This window comes from Emys orbicularis, chromosome 6 (assembly GCF_028017835.1).
Source record: "Emys orbicularis isolate rEmyOrb1 chromosome 6, rEmyOrb1.hap1, whole genome shotgun sequence".
NCBI lineage: Eukaryota > Metazoa > Chordata > Testudines > Emydidae > Emys > Emys orbicularis.
The window spans coordinates 30,824,242-30,841,684 of record NC_088688.1 but is presented as its reverse complement, the minus strand read 5'-3'; positions in this window follow the sequence as shown (position 1 = coordinate 30,841,684).

The window sequence follows — 17,443 nt, the reverse complement described above, 5'->3', positions numbered from 1 at the left end:
AGCATTTTATGATATTAAAATCATGGTGTGTTGCAAGGAGGTGGTGCTGCATCATGCTGTATTGCAGAGCTGGTGCTTCTTGAGGTACAAAATCTGCCCTACAGAGATCATGAGAATGTCTACACTTCAGCTGGAGGTACGAATTCCAGCTCAGAGAGCCATAGCTGCACTAGTTCGGATCTAGCCAGCATGCTAAATATAGAATGTAGCTGTGGCAGCACAAGTGGTGTTGGTCCTGCTTTGAGCAGGGGGTTGGACCAGATGACCTCCTGAGGTCTCTTCCAACCCTAATATTCTATGATTCTAAGTGGTGGGAGGGGCTATTCACCCTGAGCATCTCAGAGAGATACATAGCCCGGGGGAGGGGGGCTAGCCCCTCGTGGCACTGGCACTACGACAGCTATACTCTATTTTTAGTGCACTAGCTCAATCAGAACTAGCACGGGGATGTCAGAGCAGGCTGCATCAAGGAAAATGGACATCAAGGAGTCAGCATGTTCCAGGGATAGTGTCTGGTGCTAGGAGCCAGGTCATCCTAGCTCTTTCTCTGATTTCCTGCATGGCCTTAGGGCAAGCCACTTCTACCTCACCCTTGCTCTCTCCCCTTATATAAGAATTAAAAGAGAGGATAAAAGATAAGAAATCACCTTATACTACAATAATTCTCTTTTTCTTAATATAAAAATTTAGTCACCAGTATATAATTCTACTCCACAAAAAACAAGGGTCAGATTGATATCATGGGCTTCCACATTTGCTTCCTCAGGGTCAGAGACAATATGTTGGAATTGCTGGCAGTCAGAAAGGCATTATTTCTTGCAGTGCAGTCATGTCACTGTTCTTGGAGTGGTTGCTGCTGCCAGTATTTTGTTTTGGCAAGGGAGCTGTGAGCACTCACCTTGACATTCATGTGTGACCATTATTTGTTTGAGTTTAGTTAACAAACAAACCTAACATTGACCAATTAAAAATGAATTCTGAAAGCAGGGAATCAGGTAGCAATATTCTTGGATGCTTTCCGCAGTGGAAACTGATCACTGACCCTGAAATTGCCAATACTTACCACAGCGGATGGAACTGGGAGCAATGACATTTTTATGAGGCATTTAAAATCTGGTATTTTCCACTGCCTGGGGGAGCTTGCAGGCTACGTTATTCACTCAAACATGTTGGTATGATGATCTCTCTCTTTCTTCCTCATTCCTCACTGAACAGTAGTGGACATTGAGTTCTCATCTCCCCTTTGATGTTTTTAATCTATTCCTATTGTTTCTATCGTATGCCTCCCTTTGTCTCTGTTCTCTATATTAATCACCTATTCCCAACCTTTCCTAATGTTTAGTATCCTTTTTCATTGTATATTGTTCATAACTACGACCCCATGGACCCTGAGGCAAGCTGGACATAAATCCTGGAGCAAAGGCACCTGCAGTGATTCTGGGCTGAATTCTGAATTACAGTAGGAATTCTGTGGCAGCTGCAAGTAAATTCAAAAAGTAAAGTTCAGAAAAAGAACTAGATAAATTCATGAAGCGTGGGTCCATCAGTGGGTATTAGCCAGGATGGGCAGGGATGGTGTCCCAAGGCTCTGTTTGCCAGAAGCTGGGAATGGGGATGGGTCACTTGATGATTACCTGTTCTGTTCATTCCCTCTGGGGCACCTGGCATTGACCACTGTTGGAAGACAGGATACTGGGCTAGATGGGCCTTTGGTCTGACCCAGTATGGCCATTCTTCTGTACTCACTGCCTCATTTCTGATGAGTTCCTCCTACAGAAGAGCAACTCACTAGCAGATCCTGCATTTCCCAAGCACAGGGACTATGGTTCTGGGATTCCCTGAGTGGAAGGAAGTGCCCTACTTTCTCCCTTTCCTCTGTGAAACCATGTAGGGTCATACAAAATTTAGCTCTTTGATAACAAATTGATTTTATCCTGGTTTTCAATTTTGATTGTGCCAGAGATCTTTCTATAGAAGTTGGTGGTTGTGGCAGGTGAAAGTGGAACTTTTAGCACCTGATAGGGTGACCAGACAGCAAATGTGAAAAATCAGGACACGGGGTGGGGGGTAATAGGAGTCTATATAAGAAAAAGACCCAAAAATCGGGACTGTCCCTATAAAATCGGGACATCTGGTCACCCTAGCACCTGAGTAGCTGTGGGTTTTTTGGATTTGTGGCACAGAAGAGGGCATGAGGTGTTTGTCATTGGGGTAAGGCTGCATCTCCTCGTTGCTTCCCATTGTGGGAAGTGGCAGAGTGGCATGATGGGGCAGAGACTGTTATGTGGACAGTCAAATATTTATACTGAAATAGCTAGATTTGAATCCTGTTAAATAAAAATGCTAACAGAGGCCAATAGATAAAAACAATGCATTTTATGTAAACCTGAAACTCCAATGAGAACAGAAAGCTAGCACATGGTAACTGAAAATGCATCAAAAACAATTTGAAGGAGGAGACAGAATATTGAAGACTGTAGTGTTATGTTGTGTACCACAAGTGGAACAACTTCATTATCCTACTGGAAGTAAAATTCAGAGTTAGGAAACTTTTTAGTCTAGGGTATTGTAACTGAGTTTTTCTGTGATTTAACTCAGTCAGTCATCTATACAGCATGACACTTTGGACAATTTTTTTCTGATATACATCCCTTGACTTCAATGGGTTTGCAAGGGATTCAGCACAGAATGTGACCCTGTGATTTTAAGAAATACAAGCACAATAATAAAAGGCACGTGTTAATAAGAGGCCAGTTATTTTGAAACTAAGTACAATTATGAAGGAAGTAGTTAAAATATACTTCTGTTTTGTGGCCAACACTAAAATCATTTTTTGATTGGTGTTTATTTAATGGATTGTTAAGTGACTCATGCTATATTATGGTCCTGAAGTGCCTCTTATCCGGCAAGAATGAAGTGTCTTTTTGACAGGAAGTCAATGAATTCACCATGTAAGGATGAATAGAACTTGGAGGATGGAACAAACTGAAGAGACTGGGAGCATATATGCATTTTCTCTTTCAGCAATGCAGGCTCATTTTAATAGGAAGAAAGATAGCAATAGTTATATGACCAGAATATAATTTCAAAAAGTCATATCACAGAAGCATGAGGCCTGTTAGTGATGGCAGGAGCAGTGGCAGAAATTGCTCTAATTTTGTTAAGTGATCATGACACAGATGAGGCTGGAGATTAGGGGACAGGCTAGAAATAACAGTTCTTTTTGTACTTCTGTGGCTAAGGCAGCAGGTGGAAGATTACAGCTTCACTCCCCACTTCTTTTCATTTCATATCACTGCAGCACTACAGCTTATCATATTAAAGTGGTGGAGAATGTCTCCTTATTTGTAAAGATTACAATAATATAGGTAATGGATGCATGTGATCATGTTATTCTTACCTCCTAGATGGCCTTATATCTTGTATGATAGCCGATGTACATTTCTAGAGACACTGTTTATCCTCATTAGCATCTCAAAGCTATTCAGAGATTTCCCTAATATCTATTTTAAAAAAATACCCAAAAAACAGATCAGAGGTGGTCTTCTGACTACTAGTCATAATAATGATAGCTAATAAGAGATCCAGATTCACAACAGAATGACAAACTGGAAACAATCCAGAAGCTTTTGTTTTAAAAATATATCAATATAAGAGGTTCATATATTAGAGGTTCATATTATAGATTTATTTTTAGAAGTCCCTCTCTACTAACATAATGCTAAGACCTGGATAGATGAAATAAAACAGCTATACCAGATATTTATACTATGGAGGCCTCAACCAAGAGCAGGGCCTGGTAGGCACAGTAAAAACAAAAAGCAAGAGATAGTACTTTCCCTGAAGAGCTTACAGTATAAATAGACAAGACAGACAAATGGTGAAAGGGGAAATATAGTTGAAGGTCACTGCAGGACAGTGGCAAATCTCCTATCAACTAGACCAGGGGTTCTCAAACTGTGGGTCGTGAGGTTATTACCTGGGAGGGTCATGAGCGGTCCGCCTCCACCCCAAATCCCACTTCACCTCCAGCATTTAATAGTGTTAAATATAGATTTTAAAAAAGTGTTTTTAATTTATGGGGGGGGGGGGGAAATCACACTCAGAGGCTTGCTGTATGAAAGGGGTCACCACTACAAAAGTTTGAGAACCACTGAACTAGACTACACTGCCTCTCAATAGACATGGATACATATCTGACTAATATGCACCTGCATCAGGAGGAAAGGTGTCATGGTAGTTTTCAGGAAGCCAGGAAATGGCTTCTTTTTCTGACTGAGAAGAAAAATCCATTTGGTGATTTGATTTGTGAGTCATTTCCTTTTCCTTCAAAGGCATTTACTTTTGCTGCACTTGAATTAAACATTTCAGGTTGCTATGAAAGTTTCATTCAAAAATTGTTCCCAACAGGCATTATGCCCAATTCTTTGCTCAGAAAGAATATGGGACCTGGCTGTTCTTCTTATGGAGGATGCAGTTTTAAGCAGATGCTTAGTGACAGATGGTTGCAAGAATATAGGACCATCACACTTGCTATACCCCCAATCTGATTTGAAATTTAAATAACCTGCTCATTAAGATGTCAAAGGAGCAGAGTCTAAATCAATGGGCACAGATTTAAAGCTTTATTTGCTTCACATCTTGTGGTTGTGACTGAGCCTAAATGAAAAACCACTTTGGGCAGAGGGTGGAATTTCTTGTATAGTACTGATAACACCCTCTAACACAAGCAATCTTTACCAGAATATTGAAAGCTTTATACCACATCCAGAAATCATGCCCTTTAAACATTAGGGATCCGGAAGCAAACGGTTAACTTCAGACCCACTTACCTGAAATTCCTGGCTCTTGGCTGCCACAGTCAGATAATTAGTTAGCAATATATTACTATGGCTGATTCTGTTTGATAACTGCCATTTACAATTCCATCTGGTTGGGTGCTAAAACTGATTAATCTCCTGCTCGTTTTTCCCCATTAGAGCATTCTTTTAATTTAATACGGTCTCGGTAGTGTTGCTATTTACATACATTCCACTGTACAATGGGGTTCAATAGAATTTGCATGTGAGTATCTGACAACGTCGACATTAAGACATGAAAGGCATCAATCAGTGCACAATAATCTATGCCTCAGTATGATGTTAAGCATGAGGGTGAAGAGGAGCAGTTACGTCTTCAGGAGGTGGGAATTATCAGATAGCAAACTGAGACCACAATGCCAATTCTTCATTGCAGTATAGCACTGTAAAAGGGTGATAAGAGATTCTCTGGGTCTCAGAGCCGGTGTAGCTGTTTCTATTCTCCAGAATAAGGGGGGTGGCTTGGGAAGGAGCAGGGTAGTCAGACTACAGCTGCACTCCTGCTGTTTTTCACAGCAGCAACAGACCTTAGGGGGCCATTTTAGCCAAGCAGGCTTAGGTGGCGATGACCAAGTCCTTGGCAGGGCCAAGAATATGGAGAGGTGACAAGTGGTATAAAGCAACCACCTTACTCTCCCCCATTCTTGTGGTGAATGTAGATCAAGCAGGACAAAGAATCAGGGCCAGAGTCTTCTATTTAGGTTATCAAAACAGTTTAATAAAAAATATGGACAAATTAAAAGAAGCAAAGAACAATATTTATTAACATCCTTCCACCATGAAAAATAGTTCATGCAAGAGGAGTTAGTGAAAAAATTAACAACAGGGGAAAGAGCTAAGAATTTATCACTTAATTTTATATTTAGTTTCAAATGCGCTACATGAACTATTGGCAAGGGACCTGTGCAGGAACTTCAAGTTTCTTCCACTGGTATTTGGCTTTATGTCCGCCTGGTTCCTGTTGGTCCCTATCATAATTCTCTTCTTTACCCTTATGATTAATTCTGGGTCCAGTTGAGGACCCCAGAGGATCCTTACGTTTAGTAATTCTAAATTAGTATTATTGCATTACCTAGGAGCCCCAGCTCATGGATCAGGTCCCCATGGTGCTATGCACTGTACAAATTCAGAACAACAAGACTGTCCCTGCCCTTACAATCCAAGTAAGAGACAAGAGTCAACAGCTAGATACAGACACACAAGCAGTACAAGTAAACAATAACTGGTCAGCATGATAGGCAGTGGTCTTTGCACACCAGCAATCAGCCTTTCAGGCACTTTGAAACTGACAGGAACGCTTCATATTACTATAACAAGAGAAGAAACTGGCTATTACAGACAAATAGCGGTGTTGTAGCAACCTGGATGGAACTTGGAAGGAGGGAGGACCTCAGGTTGGAGAAGGAAAGAGGTTGGATGAGTCCAGGAAGCCAGTTTATGTGCACATGGCTAGAATGCCGGCTGCAGTAGCAGCATCCCTGTAAAAGTTCTTTTAATAGAGAGCCAGTTTAGTTTCACAAGTGTGGAATCCTTTCATGTTATTAGCCAAGTACATGAAACATGTAACTAACTTTTTTCTCTTTAATGTGGTCAAATTACAACCATTTAAGGGGGAAAGGCTCAACAAGATTAATGGTAAAGATTTTTTTACATAAATTACTAGCTTTAGTTCTCTTCTACTGTGCTGTCCCACAGTCACCTTCTATTGCCCTCAACAAAGCCAGTCAGTAGAGACTCTGTAAGTTCCGGATGAAGGGAGCGTCACTTAAGCCTGAAATTGATTTTTGTAAGCAAGAGGAAGCCAAGAAAAAGGCTTCTAGGAGTGCCTGTGTGTGGCCCAGTTACAGGACAGCAGAGGGCTGGTTGGGCCAAGCATATCGTATTTCATATACATCAAGGCCCCACAAAGCAAAGGACCAGCCCTTTTAGCACAACCTGCAATCCTGTGTAAATACATGTACAAGATACGTGAGAAACAAACATGTGCCAGAGGGTGCTTATAATTGAATTAGAGGATGTCTCCCAAATGTTCCAAACAGAACAAGAATAAGATATTTTCAAATTCAATTGTAAGTGTCCTCTGGGTATAGTTATAGTAGAGGTTTATTTGTTTTTTCCTGAAAGAAGGGGGAAAAATAAGGTTTTTAGTCTAGAAAGTTTATTGGTTTGGACAATAATATTAGACTTTATGACTTGCTCTACTTCCCCACCATTTCCACTACCTTCCAGCACATGTAATGCATTTCAGTTCTGCTACCAGATAATGTGTGTTCTTTTATGGATTTTTTTGTTTCCTTTGCATAAGGCACCTGTAACGGGGTCTGCTTACCATTCTGGTGCCTCCTCAGGCTGTCTTGGGAATTAGCTCTGCAGTTAAGTGCACCCCTTCAGGTGGTCTATTGCCACTGTGACTCCTGCTCTTGGACCCACATCTCTCCAAGGGCCACGGCATCCTCTTCAGCAACACAGCTCTCTGGCCATGCCGCAGACTGTGCTCCCCCTTCCAGGAGACCTGCAGTCTGCTGTTCAGCCACTTCCTACCAGTGGCAAACTGCAGTCCATGGACTAGCCACTTCCAGCATGGCTTCAGCACCCTCTTTACCTTTGTATCAGGGCCTCACTCAGCAACCCTCCCAGCAGCCAGTCAGGAGCTGTCTCTGGCTCCCTCAGCCCCTGTTTGCAGCACTGCTCTGTCCAGGGTGCTGGCAGTTCTCTTGGCCCTTCAGGGACACAGTCCTTCCTCTCTAGGCTCTCAGCAAAGAACTGCCTTGCAGCTCCCTTTTTATATGGGCCTACTTGGCCCTGATTGGCTGCTCCCTTCAGCCCTCCTCTGATTGGCTGCCTCTGACGCAGCCTCCCTAGCTTTACTTTTAACCCCTTCTCTGCCAGTGAGAGGCAGCCGCCCCATCACAGCACCTTATATATTGAATTCTGAAGCTCTGGGAATGTTTAGCTAATCATCTACCCCATTATGTGCATGTAAGAAGAAAGAGTTCCTGCCTGAAAACTTCTTGAAAGGGGTTTGTGACAAATGTTTTGTTAAAACAATCCTCTTTTTCTTCTACAACATCTTTAGAGATAGGGTCACCCTATTTCCCTATGCTGAATGCGGGTGTGACGTTGCACTCCATATGTTTATGGAAATATGCTTATGAGTGTAAATATAATGTAACTGGAATATGCTTTATGTAAAAGGTCTCTTGTAAGGTATCATTACAAAGCTACTGAGTGTGTTCATCCTATTTGTATGAATGTATCATCCTTGTATCTGAAGCTAGAAATATGAAGTATTACTCTGAAGTCCTATTGTAACTATGCAAAGTTACATTAATGGTGGCTTGGAATCTTGATGGCTCCCATTAACTAGGACAATTGGTTGTGAATGGCTCTGTTTACTCGCAAACCTTCCTGGGTACATGCAGGCCAGCCCTGAAAGAATGGAGAATGAGGTCTTACAGTGACATGTGATCATGTCACCTGGTACTGGAATCCATCTTAAACCTGGTGCTTTTCCATTTAGAAGGAGGGGTGGGGATCCAGAGAGACAAAAGATTCCCGCCTTGTGCCAAAGACATAAAAGGGGATGGAACAGAACAAAGGGGGCTGCCAGTCAGGAGAAATCCCCTAGTTACCACCTGAGCTGGAACTAACAAGGACCGTACCAGGGGAAAGGATTGGGCCCAGACTAGGTAGGAGTCTAGTCTGTGAAAGAAGCTTATTGGAACATCTTGGAGGGTGAGATTCACCTGTATTTATTTCCTTAATATATTAGGCTTAGACTTGCGTGTTTTGTTTTATTTTGCTTGGTAACTTACTTTGTTCTGTCTGTTATTACTTGAAACCACTTAAATTCTACTTTTTATTCTTAATAAAATCACTTTTGTTTATTAGTAAACCCAGAGTAAGTGATGAATACCTGGGGGAGCAAACAGCTGTGCATATCTCTCTATCAGTGTTATACAGGGCGGACAATTTATGAGTTTACCCTGTATAAGCTTTATACAGAGTAAAATGGATGTATTTGGGGTTTGGATCCCATTGGGAACTGGGTGTCTGGGTGCTGGAGATAGGGTCCCTGCTGAGTTGTTTTCAGTTAAAGTCTGCAGCTTTGGGGGTGTGGACCAGACCTGGGTGTGTGTTGCAGCAGACTACATGTCTGGTTCAACAAGGCAGGGTTCTGGATTCCCAAGCCATCAGAGAAAACAGGCTCAGAGGTAGTTTCAGCACATCAGGTGACAGTCCCAAGGGGGTCTCTGTGACCGAACCCGTCACTATGGGACACCTGGTAAAATTACTCATATTCAAGCAAGTTCAACAGCAATCAATCAGACCTATGCAGTACAAACATTCAAATTAACATCAAGTTGACTAAGCCCCTCTTAAAAAGAAATACTGTATAGTTGGATTATTTTTATTTACCTTTTTATCGTTAAAGCTTTAGGGTTCACACAGGGAGCGTTCTCACACACACACACTCCCGTTCACCTTTCTCACACGGGGGCAGGAGGGTGACCGACTGACCCGACCCTCCCTGCCTGGCACTCTCCACCCTTTATGCCTGGCTGGGCCCCCGGGATGGACCAACCTCTCCTAGTACCTGATGCCGTGTCTTCCCAAGGCAACACATGCGTGGGGGCCTGCAAAGTCACATGTCCCCCCTCCCGATATTTCTGCCAGGGTTCATACCAGAATATAGCCAGCAGCAGCCTTTCCGCACTGTGCAGGAGCGAAGGGACGAGAGCTGTTTCCAGCCACGGAGGGGGGGGGGGTTGTTAAGGGATAACCCTGACCGTATCTTTTCAGAGGTCATCTCTCCCCCTGCCCCATCATGGCTGGAAGCAGCTCGTCTCTTCCTGCCATCACAGTGTCAAAAGGCAATTAACACTTCCAGGCTGCTACTGGTCACCGACGTAACCCAGCCACCTCCTGTTCCCTGGCTACAGCACGGGTAGGAAGGGGTTAAGTCCTAAGGATGCATTGTGCACCAGGGCTCTGCAACTGCAGGGGCTTCAGCGAACCCTGCCAGAGAGATGGCTCAGCAGGGGAGGGTGCCTAGGGGATGGAGCAGCCCCATGCTTCCTGGGGGCATGACCCAGGGCGGGGGAGACGGGGGTGCAACGAGAGTGCTAAGCTAAGTCCCTGCCCGGGGAGCCTGCAAGGTTGAGGCACAAACAGGCTGGAAATTGCTTTCCCCCCTGGTAATCCAGAGCTTAGCTGAGGGGCTGAGAGGCTTCTCTATGTCCGTTCTGTGCAGGGCTTTGGTGCCTGCAGATCTCAGCTTCTCCTGGCCACCACCACGGACCAGAGGGTCTTGGGCTTTCCCAGGGCGCTGGTCCTGTCAGAGACAGTGGGGGAGGGAAGGAGCCTGCTGGCCAGGCTATTGGTCAGCTGAGTGCTCCAACTGGGGACTGGTTCTCTGCACAGCGCTGGGAGCAGGATGTGCCCCGTCGGGAGGGATATGGAGGAGCAGCAAGACTGGGGGGATGAAGCGGTAAAGCAGGGAGAGGACACAGAAGGGGAGCACATAAAGGGCCGATGGGTGGGCAGCAGAGGCGACACGTAACTGGCTGCCGCGTGGTGCCTGCCCACACTCACCAGCCACCGCAGCTCGCAGCCTGTGCCAGCCGGAAATGGGAAGGGGCCCTGCTGGCCAAGGGTCAGCATGCAGCCGGGGCTGCGCTGATGGACCGGCATGGGGAGTGGCTGGCCCTATGTGCTGCAGCTTTGCCCCACCACCAGCCTTGCACACCCACCCCCATCGTTGGCCATTGGACCCCCCCCCACTCACCGCTGGTGGGCAGGCGGCTGGTGAGCAGGGATCCAGCCAGCAGCAGGACCCACAAGTACTGATGGGGGGGAGACAAAATATGGGACAATTTGCCTGTTTTTAAGAAAAAGTTGGGACACCTGCGTGGAGGGCTTAAATACAGGACTATCCCTTTAAAAACGGGACATCTAGTCACCCTATTTAGAGATATCAGCTAAGCTTCAAAAGAGCAAACAAAGAATTAACATAAGTTTTCGGTTATGTTCTCTTTCAAACTCCTCTTCCCTCTTTGGCATTTATACCACAGGATTGGCAATTATCCCAGATATGATCAACAGCCTTGTTCAAAGTGTTATGAGGCTATTTCTCATATATAAATGTGACCATAGCAGCAGATGGAATGTCACTTTTATTCATACTCAGTATGAACCAAGAAGGACACTTATAAAGTCTACTTTCCTTTAGGAAGATGTTTACACTGGTCTGTGAACTCTCTAACTATTCCTGCCCTTAGAAAAACAAAAAACTAGCAGTAATTTAGTGCATCTGTACACATTCTCTAAGACAGAATTTGTGCTCAGAGAAAAGTCTATATTGTTGCTTCCAAATCACAAACTACTATGGAAGCACCACTGTCCAAGCGGATGTTTCCAGAATCTTTATGTCCAAAGCAGTAATGATACTTCTGGTATCATGGCCACTATTATTGCTATCTCTATTTTTAAGAAGTTGGAAGGTATTCAGATGCAATGGGGTCCATGTAAGTACATAGACTGATGGATGGGAACTATGTCCTTTGAAAGAGGGTCTCACAGTTCAGGTATTTCCTCCCTCCAGTGGTCCAGCAAGGGCCCCCATTCTAGGCTTCCGGATCCCCAGCTGTTGCATCTCTTGAGTGGAGACCCACATCTCTCTCTCACCTGACCAGGGTATTTCCAGGCTGAACAGTTCCCTGCCTTCACTGTGTTATTCCCAGCAAAAGACAGTCAGCTTAAGCAGACCTACTTCACTTCTCTCCTCAAGACTGTACACAGTGCATTTGCCACAAGTTACTAAGCAAGAATATTTGATTCTTAAGGTAAAAGCATTACAGAGAAGATGTATGAAAAAACAATAGAAGAACCTATACACATGCTAATAAGCTTACCAGAGTCCACCTCCCCATCTCCACAAGGGCTCTGATTGGTGTTTGTGCTTCCACCTCTACCCTAAGGACTGGGCCTTCCCCTTGGACAGAAGTTCCTGTCCATTTGCTAGATCAGAACAAAGGCCAAATCAGTTTAAAACTCAGGTTATTTATTCAAAAGTCCTTTCTTTGTCTGTTGGTCCCTGGAGAATCCTGTTTGCATCTTGGAACTGTCCTCACGTAACAGATGATCAGCAGACAAATGGGCCCCCTCTCGGGGCGAAGCGTCAAAGGCTAAGTCCATAGGTGGGAGTTTGCAATTCCCCTCCTCTCAAGTACTTCTTAGGAATTCCACTTCACACATATTGTCCCAAAAGATTAGTCCTGCCTGATACATTGTTCACCATAGTCTTCTGAAGTTCACTTCCCAGACATTGTATTAATTCTGTCTTCCTCCTAAAGAAGATCCATACAATCCCATAATAGCACATACATATTTGCATTCAATACAGTGGTTTCCTAAAATAAACTTTCCAAGTTTAATTCAATAAGGTTTGTTCGGGATATTTCAGGAAATTGCCATCTGTCACAGAGGGAAATGGTTTCTGCTCGCTGGTGGCTGGCCATGCTTCTTCAGGCTGGCTAGCCCTGCTGAGAATGCAAAGGATTGTAAGGATTAGGTTTGATCCTGTGCCCACTGAAGTCAGTGGCAAAGCTCCCATTGACTTCAGTGATTCTGGATCACTAACTTTGGGACCAACTCCTCAACCAGTTCACACATCCAGGGCTAGACACAAATGTTATTTATATCTACATAAAAGTCCCAATGTATGTTCTATGCTTCTGTATATGATTTTAAGGTTTGACTAGTGATACAGCAATCTGTCAATACAGTACTGAAGTTGATCATGCTGTCATTTTTTTGCTTTAAATTTAAATTCTACAAGACTTTTACCAGTATTAGAAGTGCAGAGAAGCAATCAGAAGAGATGGCAGAAGCAAAAGGATGATACTAGCCAGAAATATAGACAAGTTCCAAAAGATTTTTTCCAGACTGGAACATGAATGAAAAAGTGATCCAACTAGTAGAATTATTTTTGAATTGTTTATCTTGCCTCTGCAACAAGAGAAATTCATATCAGAAAGAGTAGTGCCATGAGTAAAGTGCCTCAAATGCCGAAGTAGTGTGTCAATTTCTCAAAGGCCTACATATACCTCTTCAAGAAAGCAAGAGGGATTTTCAACCCTGGGAGTTAGGAATACAATACGTAAGAAATAATAAAACAGATGAAAAATAGACCCCTCAGATTTACTTCAAAGTACTCACTCACCCCTTCAAAATTCAAGATGGAAAAATAATTAGACTATCACAACATGCTGAAGTGCATCCACTATGACATCAAGGAACTAGAAGCAATCATAGAATCATAGAATATCAGGGTTGGAAGGGACCTCAGGAGGTCATCTAGTCCAACCCCCTGCTCAAAGCAGGACTAATTCCCAACTAAATCATCCCAGCCAGGGCTTTGTCAAGCCGGGCCTTAAAAACCTCCAAGGAAGGAGACTCCACCACCTCCCTAGGTAACGCATTCCAGTGCTTCACCACCCTCCTAGTGAAATAGTGTTTCCTAATATCCAACCTAGACCTCCCCCACTGCAACTTGAGACCATTGCTCCTTGTTCTGTCATCTGCCACCATTGAGAACAGCCGAGTTCCATCCTCTTTGGAACCCCCCTTCAGGTAGTTGAAGGCTGCTATCAAATCCCCCTTCATTCTTCTCTTCTGGAGAATAAACAATCCCAGTTCCCTCAGCCTCTCCTCATAAGTCATGCGCTCCAGACCCCTAATCATTTTTGTTGCCCTCTGCTGGACTCTTTCCAATTTTTCCACATCCTTCTTGTAGTGTGGGGCCCAAAACTGGACACAGTACTCCAGATGAGGCCTCACCAATGTCGAATAAAGGGGAACGATCACGTCCCTCGATCTGCTGGCAATGCCCCTACTTATACAGCCCAAAATGCCGTTAGCCTTCTTGGCAACAAGAGCACACTGTTGACTCATATCCAGCTTCTCGTCCACTGTGACCCCTAGGTCCTTTTCTGCAGAACTGCTACCTAGCCATTCGGTCCCTAGTCTGTAGCTGTGCATGGGATTCTTCCGTCCTAAGTGCAGGACTCTGCACTTGTCCTTGTTGAACCTCATCAGGTTTCTTTTGGCCCAATCCTCTAATTTGTCTAGGTCCCTCTGTATCCGATCCCTACCCTCTAGTGTATCTACCACGCCTCCTAGTTTAGTGTCATCGGCAAACTTGCTGAGAGTGCAGTCCACACCATCCTCCAGATCATTAATAAAGATATTAAACAAAACCGGCCCCAGGACTGACCCTTGGGGCACTCCGCTTGAAACTGGCTGCCAACTAGACATGGAGCCATTGATCACTACCCGTTGAGCCCGACGATCTAGCCAGCTTTCTATCCACCTTACAGTCCATTCATCCAGCCCATACTTCTTTAACTTGGCAGCAAGAATACTGTGGGAGACCATATCAAAAGCTTTGCTAAAGTCAAGGAATAACACATCCACTGCTTTCCCCTCATCCACAGAGCCAGTTATCTCATCATAGAAGGCAATTAGGTTAGTCAGGCATGACTTCCCCTTGGTGAATCCATGCTGACTGTTCCTGATCACTTTCCTCTCCTCTATGTGTTTCATAATTGATTCCTTGAGGACCTGCTCCATGATTTTTCCAGGGACTGAGGTGAGGCTGACTGGCCTGTAGTTCCCCGGATCCTCCTTCTTCCCTTTTTTAAAGATGGGCACTACATTAGCCTTTTTCCAGTCATCCGGGACCTCCCCCGATCGCCATGAGTTTTCAAAAATAATGGCTAATGGCTCTGCAATCTCATCCGCCAACTCCTTTAGCACCCTCGGATGCAGCGCATCTGGCCCCATGGACTTGTGCACGTCCAGTTTTTCTAAATAGTCCCGAACCACTTCTTTCTCCACAGAGGGCTGGTCACCTTCTCCCCATATTGTGCTGCCCAGTGCAGCAGTCTGGGAGCTGACCTTGTTTGTGAAGACAGAGGCAAAAAAATCATTGAGTACATTAGCTTTTTCCACATCCTCGGTCACTAGGTTGCCTCCCTCATTCAGTAAGGGGCCCACACTTTCCTTGACTTTCTTCTTGTTGCTAACATACCTGAAGAAACCCTTCTTGTTACTCTTAACATCTCTTGCTAGCTGCAACTCCAAGTGTGATTTGGCCTTCCTGATTTCACTCCTGCATGCCTGAGCAATATTTTTATACTCCTCCAAGGTCATTTGTCCAATCTTCCACTTCTTGTAAGCTTCTTTTTTGCGTTTAAGATCAGCAAGGATTTCACTGTTTAGCCAAGCTGGTCGCCTGCCATATTTACTATTCTTTCTACACATCGGGATGGTTTGTTCCTGCAACCGCAATAAGGATTCTTTAAAATACAGCCAGCTCTCCTGGACCCCTTTCCCCCTCATGTTATTCTCCCAGGGGATCCTGCCCATCAGTTCCCTGAGGGAGTCAAAGTCTGCTTTTCTGAAGTCCAGGGTCCGTATTCTGCTGCTCTCCTTTCTTCCTTGTGTCAGGATCCTGAACTCGACCATCTCATGGTCACTGCCTCCCAGGTTCCCATCCACTTTTGCTTCCCCTACTAATTCTTCCCTGTTTGTGAGCAGCAGGTCAAGAAAAGCTCTGCCCCTAGTTGGTTCCTCCAGAACTTGCACCAGGAAATTGTCCCCTACACTTTCCAAAAACTTCCTGGATTGTCTGTGCACCGCTGTATTGCTCTCCCAGCAGATATCAGGGTGATTAAAGTCTCCCATGAGAATCCTTATACTCAGAAGTGAGATTAGAGGATGAGCAGATATCACTACAAGAAAGCATAGATAGCAAGTCAAACTGTGTATGGTATTCATACAGCATTAGGACTTTCCAAATTAAACCTACACATATTTCATATATCACTCTGACATACAAACCTCTCACTATCATTGATATTTAGTAATTTTTACCTGTTAATCTGGTATTGTACCTGCATTTTATTAATATGAACAGTGACTGTGTGCAGAACGGAAGGGGTCAACATCTCAAAATTTCATCTGTGTAGTGTGTGTGCACACTAATTAGGACCCTACCAAATTCTTACGTACACGTACACATACATACTCTCCATGGAGTGTAACAGAGTGGATAGCTCTGCTGGATATGTTGAGATTTGATGACCTGTGGATAAAACCATACCTGAGAGTCTCAAATTAAATTTTCAGTATGACTATCTCCACTCTATTGATTTAAAAGGTGAACTAGAGGAAAGCTGATTGAATTTCTTCAATCTTTTACCCTTGTGGCTATAGTTCCACCTATTAAATAGGTTTTATAGTAGTAATAAACCACTTGAGACGTGAATTCTGCTAATCTATCTGTCACTAAAGACTTTATCTGTCTCTTTCAAGTGAAGAAGACGGGGATAACATCCTCAGAATACAATAGATCTAAGCACAGCTCTCAAAATAAGTGAAAACCTCTAGTTTTCTTAAGCTACTTACATTTTTTTCTGAAAAATTGATAGCCATCTCAGCAAGGGTCTTCTTTTTTTCACAACATTGCTCTTTTGCTGAAACTTATCTAACAAAAAAAATTTATTTCTAGTAATGATGTAAAATAAAAACATTGCTAAAAGTATAAAGAGTATGTAATATTTTGTAGTGAGATAGTATATTAAAACATGTTATTAGGCAGGAACTCAATCCATGTATGGTGAACCCATTAATGATTGTACTATAAAAGATCAGAGATTACCTGTGGCTGTAGCCATATAAAAATATAAATTCAAACGTATGTTTATAACATTCTTCTGGGAAATAGAATTGCTAGTTTTTAAAGCCTCAGCAATCAACACACTTATTTATATGATTAGAAATGTGTTTTCAATTATTTTGTTATGCACCAATTTCTATGGACCAAATCCTAGCCCTCTGAAGCAATTCCATTGACTTCAGTAAAACCAGGATTTGGTCCATGTTTCACATACTATTTGAGCAATTTTAATCATGTAACAAAAAACCTGATTTGTAAATGTTTTAACAAATAAAAATAGTGAACTGTGATTGATGGAGTCATAATCAATATTCTTGAATACTTGGACAACAATTGTCAAATTGTTCACACATTCTGAAAGTTTCACCAATGTCAGCATTAAGGATAATTTGGCTGAAAATTAATACTAGTAGCATGTTACTTGCTACTTGCTATTTTCTTGTTTAAAATGTATTAATCATCTAGTCAGGGCACAGAAATTATACCAAAGGCGAGATCCTGAGGTGTGTAAAAGGATGCAGATTCAGTGTGAATGTGGGGAGCTGCACCCATTTGCCAACAACATAATTAGGACCCTACCAAATTCTTAGATGTCAAAAATGTGTCATGGACCATGAAATCTGATCTCCCCAGTGAAATCTGGCTATTGTAGGGGAGAAGAACTCCTGTTGCGCACTCCAGCTCCTAGTCCAGACCAGGCTGGGGGGGGGGGGGAGGCGGGCGGGGATGGGACTTCTTCCCGTGAGGGGCCGCTCCCAGGGCTGGGTCAGACTCACTTCTGGGAACCTCCCCCAGCTGCAGGAAGCTCCACGGGCGTGCTGCCTTCAGAGCCAGGCCAGCA